This window comes from Puma concolor, chromosome E2 (assembly GCF_028749965.1).
Source record: "Puma concolor isolate L17-30 chromosome E2, mPumCon1.1.hap2, whole genome shotgun sequence".
In the NCBI taxonomy this organism is placed as follows: Eukaryota; Metazoa; Chordata; class Mammalia; order Carnivora; family Felidae; genus Puma; species Puma concolor.
The window spans coordinates 8,042,222-8,051,611 of NC_141681.1; the positions used below are offsets into that span (position 1 = coordinate 8,042,222).

Below are 9,390 nucleotides of genomic sequence, written 5' to 3' on the forward strand. Positions count from 1 at the left end.
TGGGATTGAAATTGATGGGTCATATGGCAATTGTGTGTGTGATTTTATAGCAAACGGTCAAACTGTTTGCCATGGCATTTTCTATTCACACCATCACCTTGTATAGACATATATTTGCTCCATATTCTCACCAGCACTTAGTACTGATAGCTAAAAAAAATTGTCCGTTCCAATAATGTTGTGGTGTCTCATTTGGTTTTCATTTGCATTTCCCTAGAGACCAATTATAATGAACATCTTTTCATGTGCCTATTTTGTCATCTATATATCTTCTTTGGTGAAATGTTTGTTCAAATATTTTGCTCAGTATTTTAAACCAGGCTTTTAAAACTGTTGTGTTTTGGGAGTTATTTAAATATGCTGAATATGAGTCCTTTGTCAGATATTGTTTTGCAAATATTTTCTCCCAGTCTGGGGCTCATCTTTTCTTTTCCTTAACTATATTTTGAGCAGCAGATGTTTTTTTTTATTTTGATGAAGGCTATCTTTTTATGTTCTTTCATAGTCTCTACTTTTTGTTTCCTGTGAAAGAAATCTTATGCTTCCTATGATCACAAAGATTTTCTCTTATGATTTCTTCTGGAAGTTTAACACTTTAGGTTTTATATTTAGGTCTCTGACCTAATTTTTGAATTTGTGGTTGAGGTAAGCACTGAAGTTCCTTTTCCCATTTCCAACCAATTTTGAAAAGTTACATTTTCATTTCCATTTAGTTCAAAACACTTTATAATTTTATAATTTCTCTGATTTCTTCTTTGAGCCATGTATTATTTTTTAAGTGTTTTGTTTTCACATATTTGGAGGATGCTCTAGTTATCTTTTTAAAAAAATAATGTTTACTCATTTTTGAGAGAGAGAGAGAGAGCATGAGCAGGGGAGGAGTAAAGAGAAGGGCACAGAGGATCTGAAGTGGGCTCTCCACTGACAGCAGAGAGCTGAGGCAGGGCTCAAACACCCAACCTGTGAGACCATGACCTGAGCTGAATGAAGTCAGACGCTCACCTGACTGAGCCACCCAGGCACCCCTAGATATCTTTCTGTTATTCATTTCTTTCTTTCTTGTTTTAGATTTTAAAATATTTTTATCATGGTTATGATCAAACAAAATTAGAATTCCATTGTGGTCGGAGAGTGTATTTTATATGACACAGATATTTTAAATTTATTGAACCTTATTTCATTACACAGAATATGATCTATTTTGGTAAATGTTCTGTGGACTTAAAAAGAATGTGAAATCTTGCTGTTTTTGCCAGAGTGCTCTGAGGATGTCAGTGACATCAAGTTGATTTGTTTATTGATTTTTTAAAGTTTATTTATTTATTCGAAGAGAGAGAAAACGTGAGTGTACACAAACAAGTGGGGGTATGGGGACAGAGAGAGAGGGAGGGGGGAGAGAGAATCCCAAGCAGGCTCCACACTGTCAGCACAGAGCCTGCTGTGGGGCTCAGTCCCACCAACCATGAGATCATGACCTGATTCAAAACCAAGAGTCAACTGACTGAGCCACACAGGTGCACTAACATCAAGTTGATTTATTGCTGGTCAAATCTTCAGTGTATTTGCTGATTTTCTCTTTGTTCTATAAATTATTTAGATGGGTTTTGAAATACATTCTAATCATGGACTTGTCTATTTCTTCTTGTAGCTTGATTGGTTTTTTGCTTCATGAATTTTGAAGTTCAGTTATTAGGTGCATACTGTTTAGGATTGTCGTGAGTTCTTCATGAATTGATCCCTTTATTATTATGAAATGATTTTATTTACCTTTGGTAATATTCTTTCTTTTAAAATATACTTTGTCTGATTTTAATAGATCTACCCTACATTTTTTTTCGTTAGTGGTAGTATCCTTTTACTTTTACCTATCTGTGTCTTAATATTTGAAGTGCTTTTCTTGTGGGCAGCAAATACCTGAGTCGTGGTTTTTTTTTAAAATCTAATCTGAGAGTCTGTGCTTTTTAGTTGCTGTATGTAAGCAATTTACATCTAATATGATTATTAATATGGTTAAATTTAAACCTATAATCTTGCTATTTCTTTTCTCTTTGTCTTATCTATTTTTGTTCCTTTTTTTTTTTGTCTTCTGCTTTCTTTTGGATTGAGTTTTTTGTGTGTGGGGGGGTATGATTCCATTTTGTTCCCTTTGTTAGCATATTATAGTCAGCTCTTTGTTTTGTTATTTCAACTTGGGGGTTTATAATATAGATCTTTAACTTATCACAGTCTGCTTTCATGTGACATTACGCCATTTTACGTCTGAGAACTTTACAAGAGTATACTTCCATTTCTCTTCTCCCTATCCTTGTGCTATTGTGAGTCACACTTTAGTTTTACATATATTATAAATCTTATTCTACATTGTCATATTTTATACAGCCAATTATGCTTTTTGAAAAAACAACTTTACTTAGGAATAATTCACCCATTGGAAACATACAATTGAAAGATTCTCAGTAAGTTTATAGAGTCGTGCAGTTATTACCATAATCCATTTGTGTCACCCCTCAAAGGTCCCTCATGCACATTTGCAGTTAATCCTCATTACAACTTCAGCTCTGTGCAATAACTAATCTGCTTCTGCCTCTATGAATTACATTTTCTGGCATTTCACAACACGTCGTCTTTGTGTCTGGCTTCTTTTACTTAATATAATGCTCCTGAGATCCGTCCATGCTGTTGCTTGGGTTGGTAGGTTCTTTACTTTCATTGCTGAGTAATTTTTCATTGTATGGATGTACATAGTTTGTTTTTCCATTTGTCCATTGAAGAACATTTAGATTGTTTCCATTTGGGGCTATTACGAGTAAAGCTGCTGTGAACATTCACGTCCACATTCTTGTATGAACATGTTTTTATATTTCTGGGATCAACACCCAGGAGTGTGATTTCTCAATTGTATGGTAGTGTATCTTTAACTTTCTAAGAAACTGCCGTGCTGTTTTTTCACAGCGGCTCTCCCATTTTGCATTCCAGCCAGCACCATGTAAGAGGTCCAACTGTTCCACATTTTTGTGAGCACTTGGTATGGTCAGCATTAATTTTAGCCATTCTAATAGGTGTGCAGTGGTATCTCATTCTGGCTTTAGTTTGTCTTTGCCCAGTAGCTAGTGAAGTTGAACGTGTGCCTGCTTGCTGTTTCTCTGTTTTTATGAAGTTTCTCATCAAATCTTTGTCCATTTTCTGTTTGAATTTTTTTTCATTTCTTACTGAGTTTAGAGAATTCTCTATATATTATAGATACACCGACTTTCCAGGTTGTGTGATTTGCCAATGTTTTCTCCTGGTCTGTAGTTTGTATTTTCATTCCATTAATAGGGTCCTTCATAGAACAAAAGTTTTAATGTTCAACCTACCAAATTATTTTTAATGGATCTTGCTTTCAGTGTCATGTCTAAGAACTCTTTGCATAAATCTGAGTCACAAAGGTTTTCTCCAATATTTTCTTCTAAAAATTTATAGGTTAACATTTGTTATATAAATGACCCAAAGATGGTTTCTGTTTATTGGCCCCCTAGGTTGTTTATTTCTTCACTGCAGGCTGAGCCTTAGTAGCTCCAAAGCCCATCGGTGTAAGTTTTTACACACCCTGATATTTTTAAAAATATCCCTAAACAAGCATATGTAGAGATTGCTGACTGTGCATACCTTATGAAACCTCACCCAGCATCTGCTGAACATTAGAAAAGGTATAAATCCCCAAGGAGCTCTCTGACCAAGAAACTCTGCTACATGGCTGAGTGACAGCAGCTAGGCATGCATCCACCCTCTCTGATTCTCTTCTTCTTCAATGGTCCCCTTGCCCTTCTCCCATCTGATTGATAGCCAACCTCTGGATGGTTTCATACTGTGAGAAATTTTTTTTACGCAACCCTATCCAACCTCCACTCAATAAAGTGTATGTGTTCTGCCTCTCACAGTCGTGTCTTTTTCTTTAATCAGACTCCAAATCCCTTGAACTCCCTAGAACATTTTACATTAAAAAAAGGTTTTTTTTTTAATCTTCATTTATTTTTGACAGAGAGTCAGACGGAGTGTGAGTGGGGGAGGAACAGAGAGAGAGGGAGACACAGAATCCGAAGCAGGCTCCAGGCTCCAAGCTGTCAGCACAGAGCCCGTCTCGGGGCTCAAACTCACGAACTGCAAAATCATGACCTGAGCCCAAGTTGGACACTTAACGGACGGAGCCACCCAGGCACCCCAGGAACATTTTACATTTAGATCTATGATTCCCCAATGAGTTAATTATTCTTGTATAAAGTATGATTTTTTTTCTTTTTTTTTTTTTGCTATGAGTTCCATTTGTTCCAGTGCCATTCATTTAATAGGATATCCTTTCTCCGTTTAATTACTTTTGCATCTTTGTTGAAAATCAGTGGGCCATACTTGGTTGAAAATCAGTGGGTCTATTTCTGCACTCTGTATTCTATTCCATTATTGTATTATTTTTAGATACTATTGTGAATGGAATTGTTCTCTTAATTTCATTTTTGAATTCTTCATTACTAGTACCTAGAAATACAACTGATATTTGTATGCTGATCTTAGATCCTGTGACCTTTATAAACTTGTTAGATATTATATTGTAATATAATATAATGTTAAGTTTTCTTTTTTTATTGCTTGGTATCTTCTACATATAGTATCATGTCATTTGTCAAAAAAAAACAGTTGTATTTGTTTATTTCCAATTTTAATGCCTTTTTTCTTTCATTCTTTTTTTTTTTTTTGGAGGGACTTTATTTTACTATCTAGACTATCCAGTATTATGTTGAATAGATTTGTTGAAAGCAGACATTCATGCCTAATTCATGATCTTAGGGGAGAATCAGTCTTTTACCCTTCAATATGATAGAAGCTGTATATTTTTCATATATGCTCTTTATTGCATTCTTGGGTAAACCACAGGGTAAGAATATACTTGGTGTAGTATGTAATTTGCTGATATGTTGGTAAATTTAATTTGATAATGTTATGTTTAAGATTTTTATATTTATGTTTATGATGGATAATGGTCTTTAGTTTTCTTTTGTTGTAATGTCTTTGCCTTTGTTATCAGGGTAATTTTGTCTTCATAGAATGAGGTGGGGAATGCTTCCTTCTTCTCTGTAATCTTGAGCTAATTTGTGAAGCATTGGTAATATTTCTTCTTTAAGTATTTGATCAATTCACCAGTGAAGCCAAGTTGAGTTTTCTTTGTATGAAGATTTTAATTATGAATTCAATTTCTTTACTTGTTATAGGTCTATTCAGAATTTTATTTTTCTTTTTGAATGAGTTTTTGGAATTTCTTTTTAAGAATCTGTTAATTTTATCCATGTTGTCTATTTTCTTTGGTCTAAAGTTACTCATAATATTATAATTCTTTTATTTTTTGTAGAGTTAGTAATATGTACCCTCTTTTCCTCTTGATTTTGCTTGTTTTCTTTTTCTCTGTTCTTTTCTCAATTGGTTATGCTCAAGGTTGTCAATTTTGTTGATCTTTTCAAAGAACTAACTTTTGATTTCATTGTTTTCTGTTTCCTGTCATTTATTTTACTCTGCTTTTCTTACTTTCTTAATGTAGATGTCAATTATTAATTTGAGACTTTTCTTCTTTTCTGATATAGGCATTTAATGCTGGTTCAAACTGCATTTCATAAACTTTGATGTATTGTGCTTTTGTTTTCATTCAGTTCAAAGTACTTTATAACTACCCTTGTGACTATTTCTTTGAGCCATTAATTATATGGAAGTATGTTATTTAAATTCCAAATAACTGGGTTTTTCCAGATTTCTTTCTGTTATTGATTTCTAATTTAGTTCTGTTGCGGTTAGAGAATATGCTTTGTATGATTTCAGTCCATTGGCGTTATTGAGCCTTGTTTTATGCCTAACATATAGACTACCTTGGAGAATGTTCCATGTCTGCTTAAAAGGAATGTGCATCCCTTAATAACTGGATAATGTGTTCTAAATATGTTAAGTTGGTTGATAGTATTGTCCAAGTCTTCTATATCATTACTGAATATCTGTGTAGTGCTTTGTCAATTACTGAGAGTTATTGAAATCTCTAGTTGTTACATTGTCTATTTCTCCATCAATTCCATCATTTTTTGATTCATGTATTTTGAGTCTTTTTAAATAGTTGCATATAAACCTGTAATTGTTATATCTTTATGGTTTATATTGACCCTTTTCATCTCTAGTAATATTTCTTGTTTCAAAGTTTATTTTGTCATAGATTAATATAGCCACTCTAGCTCAATTGTTACTTAGCATTGTAAATCTTGTTCTATCCTTTACTTTCTGCCTATTCATGTCTGAATTTAAGATGTGTTTTCCATAGATGGCATACCGTTGGCTCTTGCTTTGAAAAAAAAATTCCAATGCGATGATCTCTGCCTTTCGATTAGGATATTTAAACTATTCATGTCAATGTAATTTATTTATATGATTGTATTTATATAGGTCATTTTCCTCCTTGGTTTTTGAGTCCCCTGCCTCCTTTGTTCCTGGATTCCTCCTTTACTGCCTCCTAGTGTATTACATAAATATTTCAGGTTTCTATTTAAATTCCCTATAGACTTTGTACCATATTTTTTAGTTGTTTTCTTAGTGGTTGCTATAACAATTCTTATATGCATCTCAATTTATCACAATCTATTTCAGATTAATACAGGCTCGTTGTTTTTTGTTTTTTGTTTTTTTTTGGTTTTGAACCTTTAATGAGAAAAAATACATATCGAGCTCAAGAACACTGTTTCACGTATCACTGGGTCAAGGGTTGGGGATACACATGACCTTGAATCAAGAGATACACAGTTACAGAATGAAAAACCAGCCAACTGGCACAATTAAGTCTCGGTTTCCTCCTCACTCAGCAGCACGCTGGGGATCCCACGACAGATGGGAAACAGACGTTCAGACTCTGCGCACTGCGGGGTGCCCTCCAGCACATCCACCTCCAGCAGCATGTGGTGCATCTTCCTCAGGAACTTCTCATCTTGCTCATACCCTTCAATTGGCTCTTTGGGTACCTCGACCAGGTGCAAGGTATCCGCTGCCTACAGAAGCGCTGCCCACTCCACCTTGTTATCATACATGCCACAAAGTTGGGGTTGACTCCATGGGGTTGATGCGGACCTCAGTGGCCTGGAGGCGCAGAGGGAAGCCACGGGGCCCCCCCCCCCCCCGGACATGCGAGCTCAACAGGTTGTGGGTGAGCAGCTTCATGTCACCAAAACATACACTCCTATCCCCTCTTTGTACTTCTCTTATTGTGTACATTGCATCAATATATGTTAAAATGCAGCAATACAGTGTTATAATTATTGCTTTATGCAATGTAAACATTTTAAAACAAGATACAATAGAGAGTATACAATATATTTATTTATTTATGTATAATTAATATAACATTAATATTTTACATTGACCTACATATTTCCCATTTCCAGTGATTTTCATTTTGTGCATTCAAATAACTGACATCATCTCCTTTTAGCCTGAAAGGCTTCCTTTATTAGTACTTGTAATATAGACATGTTAGCAACAAATTCTCTTAATTCTCTTTGTTTATCCGGGAATGCCATTCTTTCTATTAATTTTGTGAAGGATAGTGTTGCTGAATATAAAATTAGTGGTTGACAGCTTTTTCTTAAAGCATTTTAAATGTCACCCTCCTGCCTTCTGGCCTCCATAGTTTCTGATAAGAAGTTTATTGTTAATCTGTGTCGTTGGGAGGGGAGCTGCTTTTGCAGTAGCATGGGGCTGTGGCCAGGATGACCCTGTCTTCACTATCAGTGTCCTGAACTCTGCCCCAAGCCCCACAATATGATCCCAAGCTGGTGGTGGATGGGGCATGGGGGAAATAATATAAAAGTGGCCTACACATCGTACCTGCAACCAACGCGACTGGGGACCAGGCCCGGAGTGTCTCTGGGTTACCAGACCAGTGACACATCTCTGGCTGGCTGGACACCTGGCCTTGTCCTGGTCTCCTTGACATCATGTCATTTTTCTCCTGATACTTTCAAAATTTTCTCTTTTTCTTTGGTTTTCTATAATCAGGCTATGATGTTTCTCAATGTGGATCTCTTCGTTTACAACATCCTTAGAGTTTGTTCAGCTTCTTAGATGTGTAGATTAGTGTTTTTATAAAAATTGGGAAGTGTTCAATCATTATTTCTTAAAAAGAAAATCTGCCTCCTTCTGTCTCCCATTGTATGTATGTTGGTATGCCTGATGTTTTACAATGTATTTCTTTTTCTTCTTCTTCAATATTTTTTTTCTCTATTTTTCAGACTGGATAATTTCTACTGATCTATCAAGTTCACTTATTCTTCCTTCTACATTCTGTGGGGTTATATAAATATATAATGACATATATCCATCATTATAGTATCACACAAAACATTTTCTGTGCCTTAAAAATTCTGTGCTCCTCCTATTCACCCCTCCCACTTCCCCACCCCTGGCAACCACTGATCTTTTTACTGTCTCTACAGTTTTGCATTTTCGTAAGTGTTATATAGTTGGAATCATACAGTATGTAGACTTTTCAGACTGGTTTCTTTCCCTTGGTGATTGCATTAAGATTTCTCCATATCTTTTCATGGCTTCATAGTTCATTGTTTTAGTGCTGGATAATATTCCAGTGTCTGGGTTTATCGTTTATTTATCCATTAATCTACTGACGGATAATATGGCTGATTCCAATTTTTGTCAACTGTGAAGAAAACTTTTATAAACATCTATGTGCACGTTTTTATGTGGATATGTTTTCAAGTCCTTTAGGTTAATACCAAGGAGCAAGGTTGATGCATCATAAAGTAAGAATATGTTTAGTTTTGTGAGAAATTGCCAAACTATCTTCCAAAATGGCCGTACCATCTTGCGTTCTCATCAGCACTGAATGAGAGTTCCTGTTGCTCTACATCCTTGCCAGCACTGGGCATTGTCAGTGTTTCAGATTTTTTCCATTCTAGTAAGTGTATAGTGGTATTTCATTGTTGTTTTAATCTGCATTGTCCTGATGACATATGATGGGGAGCATATTTTCATGGACTTATTTGCCATCTGTATATATTCTTTGTTAAGCATTTTGGTCTATTTTTATATTGGATTATTTATTTTCTGGATAGAATTTAACTTAGCTATGGAGGAAAGAGAAGCTTCCCTGAGAAAGCCATAACTCAAAAGAAGAAACTTGAATGATGAGTCAGAGTTGGATAGGTCAAGAGTTAAGAAGTGGGAAAGAAAGAAACATATATAGACAAAAGGAAATAACTCCAATACAAGGAGTGAAGAGGAACAGTCACTACATATGAAAAAGACTGGAGGGTAGTCAAGTAAAGAGGACAGTGACGCCTAAAGTATACGGGATCAAGAGTTCTCTAAGATTATTTG

At 35.2% G+C, this 9,390-nt stretch overlaps 1 pseudogene; it reads right to left on the reverse strand.

Annotated features, from left to right (window-relative positions):
* Window positions 1–6,724: 6,724 nt before the first annotated feature.
* LOC112857567 (multifunctional methyltransferase subunit TRM112-like protein pseudogene) lies at window positions 6,725–7,215 on the reverse strand (annotated as a pseudogene).
* Window positions 7,216–9,390: the final 2,175 nt, after the last annotated feature.